Below are 27,537 nucleotides of genomic sequence, written 5' to 3' on the forward strand. Positions count from 1 at the left end.
ACCTAACAATGGTGGTGATCTGAATGAAAGTGGTCTGATTAGGCCGATGCAGCAAGACTTCTTCCTTCTGTTTGTGGAAAAAAAAAAGAAATCAATACTGAACTCTCACCGAAGGGAAACCTCCAGTGAAGGATGTCTCATTTCAAATATCCGTAAAGCAAGTATTAATCCAAGGCATAATAAATGTTTAAGCAGTGTCTTATGGGAGATTACTATTGTTCTCTTTCCATAGCAAAAGCTAAAGACAAAAAATATACCTTCATTCTCTTGCTGTTGACTTAGGGTGGGATGAGGGATTTGTAAAGAGGTTATTTTAAAATATCATGGCAAAGGTAAAGCCAAATTTGTTCCAAAGATACTGGCTGAAAGCAGAATTGGAGTGAGATTACTTTTCCTTTCCTCAACCTTCCGTGGTCCAAACTACGAAATATGGACACTAAACAATGCAGAGTAAAATTCCCATGTACAGTAAGAATAACAGAAGATAAATTTACATCGTTACATCATTTGTCATTAAAAGAGCCTCCATTATACATGCATTGAAATTTCTCGCATTTTGTGCATTCTTGCAAATACATTTTTTAAAATAAAAAAGCACATTTAAATAAATATGTATACAAAGTATCTCTGATTTTAATTGTGACACTGCCATCTGGCCCCCAATATTCTTTAGAGTAAATAAAAAAAAACTTTTCAAATTCTGAGTAAAGCATAAATACAGCTATTTTATTTCCACCTGATTAATGTAAACAAAATATTAATGTAGGCTAATTGACCTTCAATGACTACCCTTTATTGGTATAGTATGTAAATCAATAATGATCATCAAAACCAACATGGGTTGAAGCCATTCCACAAACCACAACCTATATCATAACCATTGTATGACCATAATTATGGTTAACTTGATTTTCTGTTTCAGAAGAAGGTGAAAAGTACTCCATTGTATTTACAAATCTCAGGACTAAAGAAAAGTTCAAGACATGATGGTACAATAAACTATTTTCAGTTAATTCCTAGCATTTGAGTTAAACTGTCAGAATTGGTTTAAAGATGGACACTCGATTTTAAAAAAAATGTTCTTATGATGACTCATAAGAAATTAGGTGTTGTCCCTTTTCCCAAACCAAGACATGAAAAACACAAGGCCTCACATAAGATGAAGCTCATTTTATGTACTTTGTCAATAGATATAATTCATTTATTTACATAGAATAATACAACCTAAAAAACAGTTTACTTTATCACCATCTCAGATTGTAAAACCTATTAGTATACAGCATAAAGCTTTGGGTTCCTAATCAACCAGCAGCTGATCTGGTTCTTATCAAGGAAAGCAAAAGATACAATCAGAGGCATGCTAGAAGAAACTCTTAAAGAGCAGGTGAAGTGTTGTCTAGTGTCTTAAAAGCTTGTAATTGGCTTACAAATACCATTATAAACATGGAAATTCATTGTCACAAATGTAAACAAGAATAATATAATCATATACCTAGTTTCATTTATACAAAAAGCAATTTGTAGTCATTTGTCTTTTCACAGTGTCTAAGGTCAAAGTCCTTGTTGTACTGTATGCTTGAAATAACAGAAATACAAAATACAAGAAGAGTAAGAAAAATCTTAAATAACGTACACATATCATATACAAAATACAGTATGATGACACATTAGAGTGAAGAGAGAATCCAGAAATTTACCAATAAATATTTTAATAAATACTTTTATAGCAGTGTTGAGTTGAGAGACCCAATACCCTCAGGGTAAATTCTAAGCCTTCTTCCCAAGTTGGGTAGGAGTGGTCGTTTATAACCCACAGAGATTTTCAATTTAAACACGTTGCATTTGCAGGTGCAACAGTCATAGCCAATTAATTTAAAAGCAATGTGGACCACTCTATCCTGTTGTCTCCTCTTCTGGCTGGCTAACTTTCCAAACAAGACTGTCACAGAAAAACGTTGCTTTTAATTGTTACCCTGTATAAATGGACCTTGGCTTCCTGAGACACACCAAACTTTCTGAGCTGCCTAAAAAAACAGTCTCTGATGGGCTTTCTTTACTGTTTTATGTACAATGGTCTCCCATTTCAAGGTGGAGGAAACTGCTGTGCCAAGAAACTTAAAGGAATCTACACTCTCCATTATCTTTCCATTAAACACCATAGGTTGCATTTGATTCCTGTTATACCTGAAATCAAAGATTACCTCTTTGGTTTTAATAACATTGAGCTGGAGATTGTTTTGATTAATTTCACAGATTTGGTAGTACATACACGTCATTAATATACAAGGAGTATGGAAGTGGTGACAGACTTGGGGGGCACCTGTATTTAAAACCAGTGGATGTTAGAGTTTCAGGTGTACTTTGACTGCCTGCCTCCTGCTTCATAAAAAATCTAGAATACATAAATGCTTCTGCCATCATAAATATAAATAAGCAAAATATGTTATAGATGTCACAGATGAAAATAGTAAATAACATAATTCAACTGCGAAACCATAATATCTGTAATCCCGCTCATTTGAAATGTTTCAGAGGTCAACCATCTCAGGAGGTTGTTGCATACATCAATGTTATACTGACATTTAAATGTTTCTGAAGAACATTTAATCATTTTTTTTATTTTGTTGCATCATAGCTATGCATAAGAAGAACTGCAAATAGCAAATTTAGTTTCTGCAAATATATTTGTTAATATGATTAAAGTTCCAGGAGTTCTCTCAATGGATCGGATTAATTATCAAACTTCTGCAGCAAATGGACAGACAGGGATTTGGACATTGTAGACACTACAAGTAGGTGGTCATTGCCACACTTTATTTTTGAGGATTATTCTAAATCAACACCAAACAAACATCTACCACAGTGAGGGCCTGGCTCTCCTGAGAAGGACTGAAGCATTTTCTGATTCACTGCACTATGTGAATAGTGCTAATGGTCTCAACACTTTACAAGAGTGTAAAACTCACTAAAAGGATAGCTCACTGTTACAGCTGAACTAGGCCCTCTGGTATGGTCCACTATAAATGGATGAAGGACCTGTTCCTGAGGCATAAAGCATCGCTGTATTGTTGCCACACAAAAGGACTCTGGTATTGATAAGTTTTACTTTTCTTAACTTTAGGAACCAAACTGTTAACAGACCTTTTTTTATGCATTCAAGTACAGTAGGTAGTTGCCACAGCATGCCTAGGCTGCAAAAGAACAGGTGAAAGTTAGGCTATGATACAACAGGTAAATATTACCCCTGAAGAAGGCTCCACAGCCGAAACGTTGCGTCAGCATGGAATAAACCTTTACCTACTCCTTTCTTTATGCAGGGTAATTACTGATGCTGAATGCAGTACTGAATCTAGTACTTCATAGTGCACATAACAGGGCCCTTCACGAAGTGCAACCTTTGTTGGTCTGCGCAGATCTGACCTGTATCTGACCTGCCGCTAGCACACTTGCAGTTAGCAAGTGTTTAAACCATCCCAAAGCTTTCACATTTCATTCTGTTAGGCATAAATCATTCTCTAGGACTGATTGTATTCTTACTTCAAACGTGATCCAATCCATCTCAAAGTGGGCATTCTACGTAGAGTGTTTTTTGCAATGTACTCTGCCTGAATATTGTACTCCATAGCTCTCTTTATCGAAGGGTGCTCATCAAGAACGTTCTCTTGATGTCTGCCATTTCTGCAGAACTCTTTACATAACCACTTCACTGACCTGACACTTTAGTTCTTATCAATATTAAAAAGAAGCAACAATATCTACCACTTTATTGTTACATGCTATTATTTTTAGAGGATACTGCTTAATCACCCCTTTTCAGTGATTTTAACATGCATTCCAGATTTAAAATTAACCAGTCTAAGCCTGCTGGCTTTAAATTCCCTACAGATACAGTACATATTGTTTCATCTGTAAACAAATCTGCTGTTAAGTATTATCTTATATCTTAGTGTAATACATGACCGTTGAAATTATTTTTTTCCTTGATCATAAAAACAGAGACAGATTTAGAAATATAGATGCAAATTCTAAATTGTCTCCCAGCATACATCATTACAATAAAAATAAATGTACTCCTGTGCATTTTTTTTTCAATTCAATTCCACAGTTGCTATATTGTATTAATTTATTGTCGCTCCATCAGAAAAAAATGAAAATGATAAAAAGAACTAAAAGTACTAACCATATTCATAAACATCATTACTGGATTTTACTGGACTGTTTTTTTTCTTTGCATGAGAATTGTATTGCATGCATAGCATGTACAGTATATACAGCATTGTATAAACAAGTTTTTCTGAGACGTACATATTCACCTCGCTACAAAAGACAGTTCAAGACTATTAGTGTCAGGCTTCTACCTCTGTCACGCGTGCAACCACCCATATACAGTGTATATATATATCTCTGACTCAGAGGTACACTCAGATGGATCTGCGTCAGTGCTATGGCACCATCAGAAACACTTAACACAAGGAAAGCTTTTTCGGATTCTTTTATGTCACTGCACCAATGCATTTTTGCAATTGACTTTTCATAACATATCAAAATGAACTGTAAATTACACTTTTCAAAGCAACTACAAAAAAGTGGTTTTAATGTACCCTACAAAACATTTTTTTCCACTCAACAATTTGATGTAGCAATTTAAATTCCCAGAGCGCACAAGGTAATAACTTACTCTGAGCAGAAAGGAGTAATTTACTACTGTTGAATATTTACTAGATAGGAGAGTTTACATGCTACAAAAGTTAGAGAAAAAAAGTAGTCACTGGCACAGATCTCCACTATTCTCTTGTGCCATGCTGAACAATTTAAATGATAATTTGATCATTTAAATGATAAGACCTACAAAATAACATTTCTCCTAGAAAAGTATTTAGTCCATGGTAAAGCATAATTTACCACAGTACTTTCTTGAACTGAAAATTGCCAAGTGGTGAAACCTAGTTTAGACCATGTAAAAAAAAAGCACTTCTGTAAGTATTCAAAAAGAATGCTAGTAAACTGTAGGTTGCATACAATAAACTGTATACAGTACACCGTGTTATTTCTCTTCTGGCATTATTTTTATGTGGGCCTGTGTTATCAAAAAGAGAAACAGTTGTGAAGAATAAAGGACTTTCACCTCTCCAGACAAGCTCAATCAATGTCTATTCAATATTTAATTGAAGTAATCTGAAAATACCTCAAAAATACATGACCCCACCTTCTATAGATGGATGTTACTCAGTGTTCTTTTAGATATAAGTATAGTCACTTTTCAGTCTTAACTGGAAAAATATTTAGTGTGAAACATCAAAAAAGAACCATGTACTATTGCAGAAACATCATCAATGCAAGAACCAGGATAATTTCCCCCAGGAATTATTTTTTTAAGCATATGAATAAAATCAAGAAATCAACTGAGAAAATATGACCTCATCTCAAACTGGTGGTGGTGCATAAACACGGGCAATGAATTGTCAGAATCTACTATATATTGCATATATAGTATATTAGTATTGTATATATTGTAATATAAATGTATACAGTAGCAATTGTATAAAACTACAGTATTTACTTTTGTCAGGGAAAACATTTCAGGGTCATTACTTTGCCTGTATGCACGAGTGGGTATGCACAAGTGGCTGAATTGACCTTGTCTATAGTAGGTTTTTGCAGTTCTATAAAAAATCGAATTTACAATGAGTAATATATAGTTACAACAATGTATCCTTTCATACACAACAGTTTCTCTGAATACAACTTCTGTTCTACCTGGATAACAACAGTCCAAAAATAGCATCTTATTAAAATGTATACACCACAGAAAAACATAAGCTACATTCATTTTAAATTCACAAAATCATGCACATTAATAATTCCTACTCATTTAAATCTAGCAGCTTCAAATGGGAATAGCTATAAAACTAGACTTTATGGTGTACAAAATCTATGGCAAATCAACATAAAAATGCACACAAAAAACAATCATACACCAACCCCATTATATCCAACCTTCTAACAGGTTTAATATTGCTTGAAACTGAACACTGAGCATCTTAATAAAAGCTGCTTTCAAGGCTAGGATAAACTTCTGAACTGATGAGTCATAAGGGTCATGTTGTAAATTGAAAACCACAGTTCTGTTAACAGTTCTCATTTCCAATGTGCAATGCACAGACAGATCTTTTGAATTAGGCGATCTGTTTTACCTAATTACACAATCCATCAAAAACAGTTCAATAATTCTTACCAATATTTACATACAGTAACTTAGCATATTACTATAATGATAACATTTAAATTGAATTAAAGAATATAACAAATGTTTTGAAGTTGATATTTATATACTGGTATATCTTTTGAAAACACAAATATCCCAGGTTTATTCCAGTGGCTTGTTGGATATGCTGTATATTTACATGTTAAATGGGAAAGCACACAGATTTGTTAAGTGGTATTGTTCCATGGGGCAACACAATTGGCTAGACAGGCCAAATTAAAGACGTGACCTTGGCCATCCCGAGGAATGAAAATCACATGGCTGCTATCAGCAATTTACCACTGTGACAGAATTTAATAATAATTCAACACACTGGAAAAAAAAAACAGGAACCCAGCTCTCTGACATTCAGACCACAAGGCACGGGATACCTACAGTATAATGGTCCAGGAGTTTTAAATTTGCAATAATACTTTACAGACTACAGTGGCTGGAGTATGAGAAATTCCAGAGAGACATCAGCAGTATGACAGTAGTTGTGTGAAAATGACCTGCATGCTCATTGATCATTTAGAGGTAACTTCTTGAAAGCTGAGAAATGCAATTGCTTTCATCTGTATAATAAAGAACATTTGAAGGGATGGCATAGACATTGATAGGGGTATTTTATTTACTGATTGAATACTGTTTTGCCCATGTCAGATCTGATGGAAGACAATGTGTATGAAGATGATTTGGTAAGTGTTATGATGGCAGTTGTTTCGTTCAAACTAAACAGCAATGTAGTGAAGTATGATTAGGTGAGGAACAATCTCCTTTAACAACAAAATTGCAATGGTGAAGGCTAAGGGCAATTTAGTGCTCAGCAATAAATTGACAAAGAACATCAGCCAAAAGTAGTTCAATTCTTCAAGCTAATCTGAAAAAGTTGTTTTCCAGCACGGCAATGCTAACCACACAGCACTAAGATTACAATGGTACAACTTCAAGAAAACAATGCAGTGATAGTGCCTTGGCCTGCTTTTTCCATTTTCATATTTTCTGTCTTTGAAATCTTTTTTAATATCTGTCAGTCCATTAAGCATGACTATTGCATTTCTTTTGTACATGAATGTCCTTAAAATAAAAAAAATGTAAAACAGTTTCTTAAAAATACTCAATTGTTAGATATATAAAACTGTAAACTCTAGTCTACAGAACTAAACATTTTGAAATTCAGAACACAGTCGGTAGTTGGCATTCAGCAAAGTTGTGTGAAACTCCAAAGGATTAATGAAACAAAAACATCATTTGTGAGAACTTGTTCAAGTGACTCCACCAGTAATGGCGCTCACCCAAGCTCAGGTTTGAGTCGCAGTCATGTCACTAGCAGTGGTGAAGTACAAATTGCTGAGTGCTGCCAAGTACAGAGCTGGATTAATCAGCCTGGGTCCTCTTAGCTCTCAGAGACACAGCAACCCCTGCGGCCTTGTGCCACTTCCAGACACTTCTGTGTTGCTGTCGGTGTGTGGGTCAGAGAAGATAAATAAAAAAAACCCAGAATGACCCCTCTGTTATCAGACTTATCTGACTGCATCACTGCAAATACTAGCATATTATATATCATATATCTACTGTATATATACAGTACATTAACAAGGATAGTGTTCAACAACGGATGTGTATATGATGAAACGTACAAGACCATCAACACTTGGTCAGTCAATGTCCCTATTTGCATTATGTAGAACAAGATATGAACCAGTTCCTTTCTAGATGCCTCTTATAATAAATAGGCTTCCAAGATGTTTAGAATTTGATTGATTCAATCCTATTTAATTAAGGATATTTAGTTTTCAGGGGTGGCACTATATACTGTATATATCATCCATCCATTTTCATTACCTGCTTAGTTCAATACAGGGTCATGGTAAGTTAGAGCCTAACCATGCAGACAATAGGCATAAGGCAGAATAAACCCTGAACTGGATACCTGTCCATCGCAAAACACAAACCATCATTATGCCTTTGGGCTCTGGGAGGAAACAGAGAAAATCTTAATGGCCTCAGTGAGAACATGCAAATTCTACACATACTGTACATTCTAACACAAGGATTACAGTATTGCACTTCTGTTATTTTTCTCAATGATATCTCTCAATGAAGTTAATTAATGTGCTTTAAATACTGATAAATCACCTGAACATTTACATATTGAATGATCTTCAGAATAACAGTTCAAGAATAGGCAAAAATAACAAAAAATACATTAAAATGTGCATGCAAATAAATTGATGATAAAGATATCCATGAAATAGCAGATTAGGTATTGGAACTCGCCTTCTGAACTAAATTAGCTCACTTGTAATATTTCTAAAGGTTTTTTTTTTCTGACAAGTATAACCTAAAACATACTTGTTAATATGAGGATAGCAGAGGATAACATTAGAAATCAAACTGATTATTGTGTTTATACTGACTGCTACTGTGTTTTAGAATGAAATTCCAACTAAAAGAGGCTCTTGAGAAGCTCAAGTACTAAAGGAACTCACTTAGGAGAGAGTAGGTTATTCCACTGAAACCCAAAGCACATATTTCAGTGTAGCTCCAAACAAACAGACCTAGCAGTCTTTTTAATGATTATTATGATATAATTAAACACGAACCATTTAATGTGAATATGTACTTATGGCTGTCAGCTATTTCTTTATTGATTCTGTATATGTTACTTGGTAAAAAAAAAACAACTGCTGTATAACTCATATGAATAATGAAAGTACAGATTTTATCATATTTTTATTATTTTTTTCCTTTGTATTGTCATTGTTTAGTTTACCTATCTTTCCTTGTTTTATCAAGGAAATTAATGTGTTTTGTATTGCCTTTTATTATCAATTTCAGTTCTAAAGAAAGACTTCAAACACTATGTGTTTTATAGGCCACATCTGGATTGAAAACTGTGTATATTTCTATGGCCAGAAGCCTGACTTGTGTCACCATTGGACTATGACTGACATTTCCCAAACACTCTAAAGTTCTGCTTGGCTACAGTAGAATTGGCATGAGAATGCAAGGGCCCTATGGGTGTTCTGGCAATCAGTGATCCCACATGCAACTGTGACGTCAGGACGACACAAAGTCACTCTTATAATTGAGGCCCATTCTCTTGTAAGGCTCCTTAGAGATTGCAGCATACAGTATTAAATGACAAATAGCTCCACAGGTGAGCACATTGGGGGAGCACGTCTTTGTGTTTCATTCTGTCCTAAGATGTACAGAAGGACATACATAAGAGCAAATCATAATGTTCCAAATTATGATTCAAAAATTTTCAAATTACAAATTGTATAGCTATAAAACTAAATGTAATTCACAAATCTATTCAAAACTCAAAATGATCCAGCCTCTTGCAATATAACACAAAGGGCCTCATGTACAGAAGGAAAGGATGGACTGTGATTTTGGAAAAAGCATTTAGAGTATTTTATGATTGCAAATGAGTAAAACTAAACCTAAACACTAGAATATGAACAATATGGTGAAAACAAGACATACTGTGCTTCACTTAACTACTGACAACTGTTGACTGACAATTTGTTAATTGCTAACACATCTGTTTATCATGCAGAATTGCAAATGGTTAAGAAAACAAATCTTGGGTTAAAAAAGTCCTCATACAGGAAGTAATACAACATGTAAAAATGTACTCAAAAGTTATACTGCCCTGGGAGAAAAGCACATGGCAGAACCAGAACAAAGTAAATATCCTGAGAGTGATCACATGTAACATCAGTGATTCCACAGGTCCAGGGTAATTTAATTATACATTTACTGTAATATGCTTATAACATATGTGAGCATTTTATTATTTTATGTGAATACAGTTACATTTCATCTCCTGATCCATTGCCTAGTTAGAACTGCACCTATTGTAAACTTTAAAGATGAGGGTACATACATTAATTTAAATATATATATATTATCGCAATATTCCTGTTACTTCTTATTATTTTCAAATGATTATTAATTATAAAAATATTATTTATCCTCAAACTATAATTTATGATATTCTAATTCTATTCTATTTTAAAATATTATTTTTGTTAAATGGACATCATTAAAAAAAAGCTAGGTTCAATCATGATGCACTGACAAGCATCTGAAATAATCTTAAGAGAATGCAAAAGCTCAAAAGGTTAAAAAATGTATTTTGTGTCTGTGTACAGTATGTTGCGCCTTGAAATGGCCTGTTGTCTCCTCCAGAAAGTGACACAACATTTTAGATCAGGGAGAATGGGGGATGAGTACAGAATTTGGCGACAATGTACAATGAGCAGTGTTTAGAATCATTAATTATTTATAAAACAGCTATAAACAATAAAATATTCTTGCTTAGTTTAGAATAAAAGGTAGTTTTTTGGTATTATATCATCAAATAGACTGTAAAGGGTGAAGTAAAGAAGATTCAAAAAGTTAATGAAATAGACATGGTAATAATGCATTCAATTAATATTTTTTTTTACCAAGAAAGTAATTAAAAACATGCCTTAGGGTGAGGAAAGACTATGCTTTTTGTTAAATAATAGCATATAAAAGCCAGAAATCAGAAGTGTTATAGGCACTAGAAGAGCTTTATGATATTCTACTTTAGAGAATAAGAGATGTTCATACACCATTAACAACAATACCAGTCCCTTCAACATTTGATTAGAAAATTGTTAATGTAGTGTTGATACAAATTCTTACTTATATGTAAATTTAAAATAAACATTAGAACTAAAAAACAGGATTATGTGTGTGGCAACAGAATTGTAGAGGATAGGAAAGATGGATGTAGAAAAGGTAAGTTTTGCTTAATAATGTGTTACAGTTCTTTAAAGAGATAAAGAAGAATGAATAATACAAACAGTACATATGGTATATTTTATTTAGAATTAGTGCAGAGAGGTTCCAGATACAATAAAGGATTAATGGAATGACATATATGAACAGCCCAAGTGGAGATAAACTTTTAAGTCATAAACTGATGAAAGCTGCAAGGACATTGACATATTCAAATATACCTCAAAGGCACTGACTAAGTCAAAGCAAGATTTTTTTCAGAATCAACAGTGAAGCATGAACCAGGTGACACAAGAGGAAATAACTGTGTGCTTTTAAAACCAAGAACAGGAGACAGTTTTACACATTTCCTGACAACCTTTTTCAAAGCAGGCATATGGGCTTTTCTAAAAAAAATGGCTAGATATGAGCCAGAGACTTTAATTGGTTTCTGGAACCTGGACGCCTCTCTTTTGTAACATGCTATATGTTTTTATGTTTGTACAAATCAAATAACTGTTACGCCCTTACGCCCAGGTAGACAGTCAAGAAAGTGTACACTTTGTCAATAGATATTTGAGGCTTATACAGTATGTACAGCTTGCCCATATGAAGCCATCAAAGACTTGCATTAAAGGACATAAAGAACATTTTGGTCAAACAGGGTTGAAAGGTGCTCTACAACTCTGTATGCAGCCAGGCATCCTTGGACTTTCACCTATTTGGTCTTTGGAGCAACAATCTGAATCTGAAGGCACAATCGAGGAATGTTTGAGAGTCAGATTACAAATTTTCTCAGGTGGTCTGGATAAAAAAAAAGTGAGTGAAAAGTCTTATCTGAACTGAAGGGAATCTTGCAGAAAGATAAAGTCATGTTGCGTGCACATTAAATTATTGATAGCTTCAAAGTGTTTTTTCTACTGTTTGTAGTTGTCTTATCATATTTTTTATATTTTAAATGTAATGCTTTTCTTACTGCTTACTAGGGCTGGGCGATATACCAAAAATGTACCGATTACGACGTTAAGAATCTCTCACCGACCTAATTTTGCTTGTCGGTATGTTCGATAAAAGGTTTCTCCACTGTGTGCTTTCATGAGCGGTCCCCTTAAAAGACACATGCTTCTGCCTCGGCCAGCCTTCGTTCTTCATTCAAAACACGAAGAAGCGTGGCAGGCATGAGACAGGCAGGGATGACTCAAGTACAAATGAAGATGAGCTGGTATCTATAAAAGATGCAGTGTTGATCGTTTGGCCATATTTTGGCTTCAGCAAACAGGATACTGAAGAAAGAGAAGTCAGATGTAAACTCTATCGGAAAACTGTTTCTGCGCCCAAACGTAACATGATCAACTTGTTTCATCACTTAGAACACAACCATGTCGTGGAATACGAAGCGTGCATGGCCAAAAAAAAAGAGAGAGACTGACAAGTGCCCTTTTGGCCGAAGTGATTCCACCAAACAGCTGTCTCTAACACAAGCATTTACTAATGCCACTCAATATGCAAAAGATTCATGCATATGGAATGAGATAACTAACGCCATTACATACTACATAGCGAAGGACATGGTCCCCATAACTACAGTGGAACATAGTGGTTTCAAAAGACTCATTCAAACCCTTGACAAGAGATATGTTGTGCCCTTGAGAAAATGTTAATTAAAAGTTATTCTGTTTCTGTTTCCATGAATGATGTCCTTAAATTATTTGATAAGACATTGGGATAAGATGAGGTGTGTGCAGCTTTAATAGTTTCACATATTTAAAACATGATCTTTCAGCATATCATTTAATCATATAATTTCAAGGGTTTCAAAAAAAAAATTATCAAGGTAAATGTTTTAAATTACCGTGATATTGATTTGAAGTCATATCATCCAGCCCTACTGCTTACCTTCCAATAAGCGGGTATTAGAATAAGGTGTTAGATACCACAAGAACTTATACCAGGCTCTATTTTGTATAAATTGCTACAATGAAGAATACAGACAATATACATCAACTTAACTTTTAAAACAAAATGTCTCAGGGCCAGCGGGGGGCACTCACCCTGCGGTCCATGTGGGTCCTAATGCCCCAGTATAGTGACGGGGACACTATATCATCCAGGTGGATGCTGCACATTGGTGGTGGTGGAGGGGAGTCCCCATTACCTGTAAAGCGCTTTGAGTGGAGTGTCCAGAAAAAGCGCTATATAAGTGTAAGCAATTATTATTATTATTATTATTATAAAGATGATTGTCTCCTGCATGCTCAGTGGTCTCACAAAAGGTTAATCCAAGAAAATAAAACATTATTTCTTTACAATATAAAATAATATTAATAAGAATTGTAGAGATGCACTATACAAGAAATCCAAGTAACTTTTTAAATTCTGTCTTTTGCTATTTTACTAGATTATTTAATAGTCAATAATTTAGAAACCTTTTTATTTTCAATATGGAAATACTATAAGAAATCAAATCACTCTGTGATGTGGTACTTAGCTAAGCACTTAGCTGAGTTTCTCTGCAGGAAAAATCATGCCCGGTTTGAAAAATACATCAAAAACAGCTCTTTAAACTAAGCATTGACTTTCTTTATGCTCTAATGTTGTCTGCTATAATGAAAGTATTTTTTGCTTGATCATTCCTTTGTGTTATGATCCTTTGTTTGCTCATGTCAAATGCTGATAATAACTTGTGTTCTCTACACAAAGAATAACTGAGAATGTCTGTCACATTGATTGAATAATATTATCTGTGATAAAATGATACAGGTGTTCAATCTACTTTACATTGTGTGTCATTTTTATGACAGAATGAAGCTTTCATCCTTTTGGATATCTGACTTTTGGATATCTGCAGCTAACCACCACCGGAAAGCACACTGTGTAGTTGATTGCTGTGTTCACAAGAAACCATTTACAAAACAATTACAAGTTCTAAGACTTCCTAAATGAGCATCAGGTCTCTAGGAAATCAATTTCCTATGAAAAAATACAACATTTATATTGCTTTCACTGCAATCAAATCAGTTAACTTATTGGATTTCATCATAATTGCATTATAGCATAAACTACCTAGTGGTTGAGTATGTTTTGTAAAATCAAGAACATTACTAGGAGATGAAGAAGGAGAAGAACACCAGGAACAACATCTGTGCATCTGACCTTATAAACTATTTACAATGGAATATTGCATAAATTTATAACATGGTCCTGGAGAAAATAATAAGGCTTACTGAAGTTCTAATGAAAAGATTACACAGCAACTTTTTATTTTTGTTTGAGAGGTTAAAAAATGTTTTTTTTTTCCCCTGAACTAATTTGCTCAAAACATCAGAGGCAGAAGAGGTACTTTTGCAGAAGGCCAAGGATCAATACATTTACCAACTGATAAATCTGACTTTTTTTTTACCTTGCACATCCTCGCATAGCCGTATTTTTCAGGGCAGAATTAAAAGGGTGTAATGCTCTCATGACAGTTAACCTGTTTTATCAAGAAATATTACCAGAATACCTCTACCCTGACAAACTAATCCCACTTGACTGAATTTTACTGTTAGTTCAATAACAATAGAAATCTACCTACTGTACAGATGCAGCCATTCAAAATGCACGGTACAAACCCGCGGTACGGTAAACTACCCACAAGCCACCGCAGGGCACCGCGGTAAGTGATTGGCTGGCCAAAATGACCGACAGGGGCACTCGTGGTGCATTGGTTGGTAGTGAAAAGATTTAATCATTTAATCTCTTTACTGTGCACATTTTAATCCGCTTAGTATTGAATATTTATATGGAATTTTACCACTAAAGGGAAATTTTAGTAGCTGAGCATAAAAAGAAGAGGAGCATAACGCATCTGAAGGTCATAAACGATATTAATTTAGGAACATAAACATTACTGTATGTACGTAAACTGTACTGTGTATGGCTGGTCTTGGTAGTTTAAAGAAAAAATACACACCAGTCTTCCATTTCTCCCTAAACATTTTAAGCATGAAAGTTTTATGAAACGGTACCCAAATATGAGATTGCTGTATAGAATGAATTTTAATTAAAAAAAATATTTAACATGAAAATTAAGCTGTTTACATCTTCCGCCTGAGAACAGTCACCAACGCAGAAACACAGCCACTAACTAGCAAAGAGAGGACATTAGCTAGCCAATTTGATAAAGAAATAAATGATTATTTTGTTTATTTCTTTTGCACATTTATTTGAACATTTCCATCGATTGTACAAGCACTTGGAAACTGTCCAATCCCTAGTTCATCAGGCATTTTCTTTTACGCTGCGGGCATTCTCCCGGTCTGGCGCCGATCTGTGTCTTCTAGGATATAATGCCAGCGATTTTTTGTTAAATTTGGGTTTCCAATAACGCCGCAGCAAACTCTTGTTTTTATGTCCACTATAACAGACAATCTCCTTTGCTTTTAACCGAGCGTTTAATAATTTCCTAAAATGAAAATGATTTACTTTATTTCCCTCACGGGATCAATAAAAGTATCTACAGTATCATCTATCTAAACTATGGGACAGAATTCTGGGGTCTCCCTATACCAGAGATTACGGTAGGGCTTCAGAATGGTGATTGGCTGACACCATCTGACACCCCTCTGATTGGAGAAAAAAGACGTGCTGGTCTGCTATACACACTGTACCAGGAAGAGGATTTCTTTCTATTCGAAACGTGTATTTTAAAAGTTTAATTAAGAAGTAAAAACCATACAGCGTACACAGATTTCTAAACTGATCAGGAGGAAGAAAAATCACCCATGTTTCATGCATAAAAAGTGGTTATTAACTATCGAAACCTGTTTTATTTATTGTATTTTTATTTAGATTAAGAGTTCCCGTCGCCCCCAGTCCCATTTAAATCACAAACTCGTGTTTAATTAAATGTCTTTTAATGTAAATCGTTATCTTTGTCTTATGCATAATAATGTTCACCACTCTGTCCAGCAAATTAATAATAAACTTTATTTTATATAGTACTATTTACATTATACTGTATTGTTGAGGTACAGTATGCACTGTTCAAAGCTTTTTAATATCATTTTAGTGATCACTTGCAAAACAGTCGAGTAAAATATTGCATCTAAATGAAGGCAGTCTACAGGACTGGCACCAATACTGTAGCTGATGTTCAATAAAGATATCTGTAGATATACACAGAATTCTTTAACATGTGTGGGATATCAGGACATGTAGTTCTTTGTACACTCATTCAGCTCACTGTATTAAAAACTACAGAAGAAGCAGATACAAAATGGATGGATGGGTCCAATTGATCGCATACAGTATTCATCTGTCATATCCCAAAATTGCTCAAAGTGACAACCAACAAGCACCTAACTGTGCAGTGTAACCCTCAAGGTGTATCACAAAATGGGAAAAACCCAAACTGTAAATATTCTGTTATGCCAAAGTGCATCTCTATAGTGCACAGCACATTATTACACTGTGTTTGTGTAGTGCATACTGGAAAGAAAAAGTTTAATTATGCTAAAAAAATAATATCTGGGTCTTATAAAACAATAAATACATTAAATATGAAAACCATAGACATTGATCTATGCCCATTCAAAGATGCATGAATGTTTACTTTTTCCTGACTTAATGCAAATGAAATGTAAATGATATTTAAATTATTGATTTAAAGTGTAAAATAACATTCTTGTGTCCTCTTGAGTCAACAAAGAAAAAAAATAAAAATATATCAAAGGGAAACTTTGATGTCAGCTCTTCCCTCACATGTGTACATGCAATTAAAAGAGCAAAGGAGGAAATCCATTCAAAATAAAATCAAACAGAAACTGTAGTTCTCATCATATAAGGCCCTTGCATGCTTAAAAACATCTCCACAATACCACAATGAAAGTGCAGCAATGCCTATTTTTCAATTGTACTTTCTGAGAGCACAATTAAACTAATTAAACATGTGTCACGATTATAGTCCCCCCCTCCTTAAGGGTGCTCCAGCCCTTTCACTAAAGACTTCATTCTGTGCACCTGATCCCTTTTACCTAGCCCACCTTAAAAGCCAGGCGCTGACGCTCATCCGGGCTCTGCATCTGATTTCCATATCGTGCGAGTCCGGGACCAGGAAGCGCCTGGTCCCGTTAAGGTTTTAACCTTGGTTCCCGTTCCTGTTCCCCGCCCGCCGGTTCCGACCCGGCCTTCGTGGTTTTTAATTCCTTCCTCTGATGGATCTCCTGGTTTTGGACTTACCCTTGCGTTTTGGATTTTCCCTAAGGATTACTCTCGGATTGTTCGCCTCGGCCACACCTCCCCCGTGCACCAGCGCACCTTGGACACGCCCCCTTGTCTTCAGCCCCGTTTTCCTGCATGACGTTTCCCCAGTGTTTCCCCACTCCGTCGGACTGTGTCGTCCGCATAGGGTCCGGAAAGAACTGTTCGTTACAACATGCCTATCATATGTACCAGCAATTGTACTAATGTAACCAACATCAAGGCATGCAGTGTCCTTGGACACTTTAAAAGGTCCCTGAGGAAACTTACAATGAACACTGTACAACATCAGAGTCTTCTCCAAGCTATCTTCCATTGTCAGCCACATTGTCAGTGTGTCCTACTACTCTGTGATCAGCCAAACATCCTCCTCCCCTGCTTAACTAAATTGGTTTAGTATAAGTATAAGGCAGGTGGGTGGAATGAACAGCCAGGAAGGTTGTGCTCTGAATCAAATGTTCCTTTCCTCCTCTTCCCTATGGGGATAGGATATGAATTGCCTTTTAAAATAGGATGTACTACTAAAAGGTATACTACTATTCTTTTCTGCACTTGTTACACTGGTAACCACTGTTTTACACCCGGGCAAGACAGAACTGACATGGAAGCGGAGTGGAATTGTGGCGAGCTTGTATTCACGGACACAACTTTGAAGTGTATTCTGTGCAAGGAAAGACATTCAAACCCTGTTATTTCCCATTAAATCAGATTAAAACATTATGAATACATCTATCAAAATGATCAAAATTAGCATGTTAATATCAGTGTACATTTATCGATATCTATTCATTCCTGATGATAAACCCAACCTTCTCACTATCTCTTACAAACTGAACTAACATCTGCTGCCTTCACTCAACCTGTCCCCACACCGAAATTTCATGCAACTTTCACTCCGCTGCATAGGAACAATCTGCAAAGATCTGCCACATGCAGTATTTAACAACACCAACCATTTACAATATAGGCTCATATACTGTACACTCTTAAAAAAAATTTTAGATACATGTCACACAATGGCCTGAGCAAGGCCAAAGTAGGTCCGTTTTATAACAGAATGGCTCCACCACAAAAGCACTTTCTGTGGGCCACGTGGATCTGCACCCGGACATCCTCGGCGGACATGGCGTCGGGCAGCGGGGGCCGGTTGCACACGAAGTAGCCGGCGCTGGCGGTGCGGCCTCTTTCCGGGTCTCCCATTGCGCCTCTTTCTGGGTGTCTTTCCAGGCCTCTTTCTGGGCATCTTTCCTGGTGTTACTGAAGATGACTATGTCATCTAAGTATGCCGCACTATACTCATCACATCCCCCCATGAGATCTGCCAGAAGCAGGGTGCCTGTGGGGCTCTGCACTGCCAGGACTGGGGTGCCCATGGGGCTCCGCTCTGCCAGGACTTGGGTGCCCGTGGGGTTTCTGCAGGATTGGTGCCTGGGGCGTCAAAGAACGTGCAGAGTGGAGGGGTACAGGTCCCGAAGGTTGGGGCACCCATCGTAGAGGAGCACCCAAGTGGCCTGCGCAGAGCGGGGGTCCCACTGCTGCCACCAAAATGTCACACAATGGCCTGACGAAGGCCAAAATTAGGTCCATTTTATAACAGAATGGCTCCGCCGCAAAAGCACTCAAGTAAATTAAGTGCAGTTTATTTACAGTGCTCCCAGTCCCCCACACCAGAAAACAAAACCCCAAAAAGAAAAAAAACAAATTCTTCAAATAAAGATAAATCCTCCTTTTCTTATTGCTTTCTCTCTGTTTTAAGTCACACTTCCTGACTCATCAACCACCAATAACAACAACTTAGGCTGAGGAGCCATCTTAAATAGCCTGTAAGCCCCTATCCCTCTGGAACAAACCATTTCTCCAGTTCATATCCATGTGGTTTTTCCCATCTCCATAAATAAACCTTGAGAAGTGGGGATAGGTTTGGCCTTCTGAGGCCACCATAGGCTAACCCACCCTGGAAGTACCAACACCAAACAAACAGTGAGTACCATCCAAATTGAGAGCGCTCTCCATTCACACTACAATGGTCACTCATACCTGTGTTTAAGTATGTGTTTTATGTATGTGAATGTATATGAAATTAAGTAATAGCAGTTACTAGTCAAGCCCTGAGTGTGCACCCTCAGGAACTTATCTAGCAACCGCTCAACGGAAGGTAAATGAATAGTGTATTTCCTGTGCTATCCGTACCTCGTGACAGGCTCCTCTGTCACAGTGCATCATCATTTTTTCCTACAGTACATTTACATTTTCTTTTGTTGGTAAATATGGGATTTTATGTAATGCCTAAAATGGGGTACTAGCTGGGGTAGGAAAAAACATATTTAGGCTTGGCCACCCCATGCCACCCTCTATCTACAGTATGTCCCTGTTTGGTGAACTTCTCTCTAGCAGCATTGAGGATTCTTGGTTAAGCTCCTGCTTCAACACAGTTGGAATATTTTGCTTATCTCACCACAATCCAATTTCTGTGCCAGATAAGTCAGATAATCTGGTAGTGTGGGTTAAGGGACTAGTGTACAAGAACTGTCTCTACAGTCTAATAGATTGTCCTGTTTTACAGAGTTTTTCAAAATGAAACCACACCCTACTCTTGCACTAAACCTCACACTCTTGAATATTACAGTATGTCTGCTCACCTACCTCCCACCTCTCATCTCCAACTGACTTTAAACACCTCCTCATACACACCTTTTATACAGTAGTTCAGACACCATGTGAAACTCCCCACATTCAGTCAAGTAATTAGTTGATAAACACAGGAGACTTACAGTACATAAAACAGCAGATGATTAGTTCATCTCCAGGGTATCTACTGGCAACAATGTTAGTGTGTGAACACAAGATAACCATGTATGCAAACAAATAATGCAAAATAATACTACAGGCCAAAATTCTATAACTTTGTCTCAATTTAATAATTTGAGCTAAAATAATTTTAATAATGCACATCAAAAATGACAAATTTCACTTCACTATGTGCCAATACTTTCGCCTTTCAATGCATAGCACTAAATTAAGCAAGGAGGGAACTGCACTCTTATTATATGTTTAAAGCACCTTGTGCTCTAAATTAACAAAAATAAAGTCAATAAAGTTTCAAGTTATACAATGGTAACAGGAATTTAAAATGAAAAACTTTCTTTATCAATTGGTGTTTATAAATGAGCACATATCGTGAAAAATGGGCTAAGAGTCAATAGCACCAGGTATCAGAAAAAAACAGACCTAATCTCAGGCACTCATAAACTGCTAATAAATTCTGTTTTACTAAATGAAAATCAGCAGGAAATAGACATGTCTACCTGTCTGCAATGTTTTTTTTACTTAAAATGGGATATGCAGTAGCAATGTAGTGAAATCTGACCTGACCCAGCAGGCAGAGAACAGCAAAAGCAGAGGATGAAAACACAATATAAATCAAAGGAGATTAAAATTACAGCAAATTCCTCCCACACACACCTTTAAAATTATCTTGAAAAATCACAAGTTTTATCACAAACATTGTTAAAAAAAACATTTAATTAAGGTAGTGACATTACATGATGATCAAGGCAATAGTTTTTGTATGCTTAATAATTTAACCACAGCCTAAATTGTAAAAGAGTTTGCAAACAACTTTTTTTGGCTCAACTCAAAGCATTTTCGTCCAAAGACTCATGCCTAGCATCTGTTTCCTATTTCTCACTGGGGATATCGGCTTTGAGCGCTTACATACAACTTTATCTCCATCTATACTGGCATCAACAACAGGTGTTCCCTTAACAACAGATGTTTTCTAGAATTAAAAAAAAACCTCAGTTGTTTGCCACCTTCCTACAGGTTTACCAGATTCCCTTTAATCAGTAATGGGAAGAACTGGGTCATGTTTGTAGAACAAAAATTAACACTAATTTCAAAAGACTTTAAGAAGGTTCACCTGATGTTTTTCAAAACCAATTTTTGATAAAATGCTATTGGCAGTGTACACAGCGATATATAAACAAATACAAAAAAATATTAAGAAAAGAGGGTACACACTGTTTTCCTGTATTTCTCAGAACTGAGTGGGACAGTGATGAGGCAAACTAATATTTACTAGTGTCGATCTGATCTAATATTTTGTCTACTGAACTTCTTGAAAATGCAAAAAGATAAGCTGCATTTCTCAAATCATGAGCACATGGTTTAAACCTATTTCTACCTCACAGCATTGTAGCACTGCTGGCACCAATGAATAAGACAGGATAAAATTAATTTGCTTTATGGCTCAGTAATATCAAGGTAAGGGTCCCAATAAAATGGCATAATAAAATTGTATTGCACAAGTACAACTGACAGATGTTTGTGGGCTGTACCTGTAAATGTGCAGTATAATAACATGCATTTGGCTCCCTGGAATAACATCAATCTGAAGTGATCTTAAACCCTACATAGTGTAGGAGAAAAGGTCATTTCTAACAGTAATGAAAAGTTCTTCAGTACGATTAACTACCAAAACCTGAGGGAAACCCAAAGCACAGGTCAATTTAAAAGACTTATTATAATGTCATTTTTAGTTTAGCATTTTTTTATTCAATGAAATTCAACATTTGTTTGAATTTGCTCATATGTTTGACAGGGGCATGTCTTTGCACAAACACGATGGGAAAAAATCATCCAGCAAGAGCTACAGATGTAGCCATTCAAAATGCACAGTAATGTACTGTATATGTTTAGCTACCACTACCATCTACAGAGTGTACATTAGGTATGTATTACATTATGCTACTGTTTTTATTTTCAGCTACCAAAATGGATTTTCTCTGTGTGGATGTAAACCTGAAAGAGGCATATCACATTCACAAGCTACAGTATAATAATAAACTCTTTTTTATTTATCTAACCGATCAGCCCTGCTTTTATAAAACATACCTACTTTTTAATTAGTTTGATATTTAACATGCTGTAATACACAGTTTAAAATTAATAAATGTCTAAGCAGTATACAACTTAAATTCTATAATTGGAAAAAGATTGTCCATCAGCATTGACCGGGATTCGAAATCAGGCATTTTTTGGCGACAGCCCAAATGCTCCACACGCCACGCTAAGCTTTCACTGCTCCACCTGGTGGTTTTAGAAAGTAGTGCAATCATACAACTGAAAATTTCTAAAAAGCTTTGGTACCCCACAGACACTGAACTGCAAACTACTGCAGTATCCCTCGTGCACTCTGAATGGCTGGATCTATATATTGTTCCTTAAAATATTCTTTAATGATTGAATCACCATTAGTCTCATAACGTCTCATGTAGGTTTTTGATAATCTCATTTCATATTTTTGAATATAGTCATAACTGCCTTGTAATGATGTTTTCAAATAAATAAGAAAAGAAAAGAAGAAAATTATTATTAGCTCTGAATGTTGCTATTTGTTGCTATTTACACTTTCTCAAGCAGAGTTTACAGGTGATACTAATCCTACATCTTGAATCCTGCAGTCCTGCAGTTTACCAAATGTTTTAGGTTGGAAAGAAGGTTAAATGTTAATGTTGCCCACTTCCACTCTCCTACTCATAAATATCTCATCTACTGGGCACCCTCATATAGAACTCTTACCCTCATCACTTGCCAGAAATAGACGGTACCTAACAATTCTCCATTTCCAATATTCATCCCTAATCATTCTTGTACATGCCTCACACTCATCACTCAACTTCTATCCCATCATCTCCTTGCTCTCCCCAGCTTTTCAAGCTTTTCTAGACTCAGCAATCTGACCAACATTCGCTTCTTCCAAGACAATCGCGGGGAGTCACAATTACATTCTACCTCACACAAGCAGCTCTTCATGCGCTACCTTAACACGGCCCACAGAAAGAAACTCTCAACCCCCCGGGCCACTTCCTACTGTCCCATCCTCTCTCCCAGTTTAAGCAATCCCTGCTTTGTATGCTCCCTGCTTCCACCCCCTATTTATCATTAGGTCACCAATGCATCACACTTTCGTCCCCAGTGCTCTGTCTCTTCCCCTTCCTCAATCCTCCTTTCTTGCTGTCCCATGGGTGTCTTTCCAGAGGTCAGAAATTCACTACATCATTCTGAACCAGCTTCAGGCTGTGCAATCACAGCCCTTCCCTCCGCCTATACCCATGTTGGTCCTGGCCCAGGTAGCAGAAGTAACAGGTCAAGTTGCCATTTTCTCATAAAGGTGAGTACCACCAAATAAACCTTAAATTCACTAACACTATAAAGATCATCAACTCATTGCATTAATTAGAATTTGACCCAACTACAGAATTGATATTGTTGCATTCCACCACTGATATTACTACACCGACCCTCTCTTTTGTCCTCCCTACTTAATGTTATCTAAACATAGATGTAGGAATATTTACTGTCTGCTAATTGTATGTTAAAAGGAATTATGCTATTGCAAAATGTATACCAAAAACTATAAGAGGTAGAGAAATGTATCATTCTTTCTCAATGTGAATAGAAAGCAGACATGTTAGATGTTGCATGCAACAGGGAGATGTTGCCTAAGAGAAGTAGCAATAGTTGTAGAGCCTAAATTTTTGCTATTTTTACTGCAGTGTATTTTTGGTGTTCACATGTTAGTCACAAAATGAAAAAAAACTTTAACTTTGCCTTTTGCCAATTCAGTTTCCTAATTAAACTGTGCTCTGCTAATTATGAAATAAAGTGAGCTGCTTTTTACTTATCACAGTCAATGAGTGTTTGACTTTTAAACAGTATCCTTACAAATACATAAGGTGAAGAGGAATTCTAAGCCCAGACTCCATTTTATACACATTTCATGCTTACAGTTTGCAAACAAATATAGGCACAGTATGTACAGAGATGCAACAATATTCCCTTCTACAGTGATTTAGTAGCATACCATTCTCAAAGTGGAATAAGTAGGTTTTGCTTAATTGGGATCTAATGAATATGTAAAGTGAGGTATGTTGTTGGAAAAAATCCATCAACAACACCAACACTATAAATAAATAATACTGTGTAATGGATGTATGGTTAATTAAAAAATATATATATTGTATGTTTGGCCCGCTTAAAATATATTCAAATCATGTTACCCACCACAGAAAATCAGTTTGATATATCTGCTGTATGCTTATTTGTTGAAAATCAAATTCATTCTGAAACTGAAATGCCAGCACAGAGTTATTCAGCTATCAAAACATATTTTTAATACTTCTCTAATGTTTAGAATTTGACCCTAGATTTCTGTGAAGTGGTCTCTTAACTTGTACTTAACATTTTATTCCCTCCACTCGTATGGGTGCAACAATGCACTAGTCTTTTATAAAAGTGAGTTAATATAATGTGCTGTTCATACCTATCAAATATGTCAACAATGTTTTAAAAAGTGGAGAAGTACTAGAAAAGAAAAATGTGTTTTATCGTGCTGTAGTAACTGGGCCTGTAGCTACCATCAACAGTATGAGTATTACATGTTTTAGTATTACAGTTTTATAGCACACATTCCTATACATAACAATTTTATAGCAAACACTACATTATATACAAATTTAACAATAGACACGACACTAAAACTTAGATTTGATCTTTCAGTTGTCAGTCTTAATGTAAATGCATCTTAATAAGAAGTTCAAGTACTGTAGGTAGCTGCATCAGCATGCGTACGCTACAAAGGAACAAGTAAAGTTTTTTTCCATACTGGAAATAGAAGAAAAGAAACAACATTTCGGCTGTGGAGCCTTCTTCGGGAGCATACTTCACACCTGAAGAAGGCTCCACAGCTGAAACGTTGTTTAGTTTCTTCTCTTTTCAGCATGGAGTAATAGTAAGAAATCCACTTTAACCAGCCATTGTTAATTTGGTATAATTTGCTTTACCCTCTTTATACGTTTGTGTTATTTTGATTTTATATTTTCACTGACAAATGTAGAAAATGTTGCATCATGAAGTGTATGCATTGCCTAATTTGCACATGATTCAGTCTACAAATCGAATAATACTTGTGCAGTATATCTAAAATTAGGAGTTTTTATTAATTCTATTTTGGGAAAAATAGCAAAACAAATTACTTCCATTCCACATCGACACTGATGAATGAGGTTATATGTGCAAATGCAATATTTTTCCTTTGTCTGCTGATAGAGAAAACATAATTTTATTTAAGACACATGAATGTCACTGTTTTATAAAGCAGGATATAAATACATTTGTGTATTTTATATTTATAATAAAATACAGACAAACCTGTTTATTAAAAGGTATGTAAACCTGCAATGTCTTACACGATAATTAAAACATATCACTCCAAATTAAAATACAATCTTATAAGTTCATATTTAGGAACCTATTACTTTAAGGGTATTTGTGGAAGAGTGTTGGTATAAACACTAAACTTATATCTGTACACAGCACATACCAAAATAAACAGATCAACTGTTAGGTAAATTATTAACATTGTACCACTCACTATTCCCCTTACCTATTGTATACCAACCCATTCTGGTCCATGTCCAACTGGACTTCTGTTGCCTGGTAACTTATGTATCACAATGCCACTACCCTTTCAACTGTGAACGTTTAAAGTAACTGTTGTTTCCAGCTGAGAGGCTAGGGAGATATTAGATTTCTCTTCCTAGGGATGCTAATCGACAACTGACATTACATAACAGAGTATACATCAATAGTAATGGAAGGTTACTGATCTAAAAAAATCTCTAGCCAGACTTTACTGTGCTTTGTGGAAAAATGGCAATGTTGGACAACAAGAATGTGTAGGTTTATATTATTTTTATGGAAATATACATCAGTGACATTCAGTATAAACCAAATGATTACAAAACAAATATGATTATGTTGCTAAAGAATACTGGTATCTTGAGATGTTTCGAAGACCCTACAACATTCAGTTAATTGCATCACTGAAATTTGTCATTTGCAGCAAAGAATAAGAGAATAGGTTTGACCTTTGCCACAATACAAAAAGGTTGAACTCCAACTTTCTTATTTCTTGTGTTTTAATGTAAGAAACTATGAGAGCTTATTTTCTATTTTTACAGTTAAGACAGTAAAAATGTAAATCAAATCGTGAAAAAACACATTTTGATCTTTTAAAGGAACATTGTTTTTAAAAAGCTCCAATTTTAAAACATCTTATAGATTAATCATTTTAAATCTATCAAAGTAATGATCCAATATTTACAGATGCAGCCATTCAAAATGCACGGGCGATACCGCATTATTTTGCTACCGCAAGTTACCGTATATTCTCCTATAATACCGCAATTAAAATAATAGTATCCGGAATTTCCGCAAGGTGGAGCTAATAAAGCTCAACCTCTCATGTTTGAGCTGTCGCCATCAAAGTCTTTAACGAACATATTACTAATAGTATTAATAATGAATGACCTTGGACAAGCTGTAAACTCAAAGTATTGCCCTGGTCCACATTCTTTTTTCATTGACCGTCTTTGTAAAAGTAACACCACAGCATTTCGCAACCACGCATTTGTTTCCAATCATGCAAAGTACAGTAGTAGTAGAATCGATTCACCATGCCTTTCACATGCTCATAAAAGAGATTGATTTAGGAACATAAACATATTACCGTATGCAAACTGTACTGTATACAGTATGTATATGTATATTTAATGTCTTAACTGTGCCCGTTTAAGTATTGAATATTTATATGGAATTTTACCACTGAAGGGAAATCTTAGTACCTGAGCATAAAAAGAATAGGAGCATACTGTAACACGTGTGAAGGCCATATACGATATTAATTTTGGAACTTAAACATACAGTAAATGGCTGGTCTCGGTACTTTAAAGAAAACATATACACCAGTATTCCATTTCCCCCTAAAAATCTTAAGCATCAAGGTCTTTAACTAACGTGATACCGGAGTCAACAAGCATACTTTTAGAATTTGATTAAAAGGGAATATAATATGGAATTGCGTATCTAAAGAAATTAATAACGATATAATTATATTAATGTACCGCAACACAAGAATAGTACACGTTGTACATTGTCTGTTGCAAAGTAAATTGCAAAAATGCACTTGGAATCTGTCCAAGCCCTACTTTGTCAGGCATTTTATTTTGCTGCAACGGATATAAAAACTCCCTTGCTTTTAACAGAGCATTTCATAATTTCTAACTACGAAAATTATTTAAACTGCGACACTTATCATTCAACCAGAGCTCGAAATGTCACAAGGATCCTCTAGAGCACAGCAAAGACTGTATTAAAAGAATTGTGTATCTAATGAAATTAATAAGATATAATTATATTCGTGTACTGCGACAGGGCTGTGTAGGGCTGTT

General features: G+C 35.6%; 1 protein-coding gene across 6 annotated transcripts in view; it reads right to left on the reverse strand.

Annotated features, from left to right (window-relative positions):
- The window catches only part of LOC148674869 (1-phosphatidylinositol 4,5-bisphosphate phosphodiesterase beta-4), a 154,020-nt gene that overhangs the window by 83,373 nt on the left and 43,110 nt on the right, over positions 1 to 27,537 (reverse strand). For all 6 annotated transcript variants that reach the window (XM_088625576.1, XM_088625581.1, XM_088625582.1 and 3 more), the window contains exon 3: positions 3 to 67. The gene's annotated coding sequence lies outside the window, so the exon portion shown is untranslated. The remainder of the gene's footprint in view (positions 1 to 2; positions 68 to 27,537) is intronic.

This window comes from Lepisosteus platostomus, chromosome 3, assembly GCF_059453375.1.
Source record: "Lepisosteus platostomus isolate fLepPlt1 chromosome 3, fLepPlt1.hap1, whole genome shotgun sequence".
Taxonomy (NCBI): domain Eukaryota; kingdom Metazoa; phylum Chordata; class Actinopteri; order Semionotiformes; family Lepisosteidae; genus Lepisosteus; species Lepisosteus platostomus.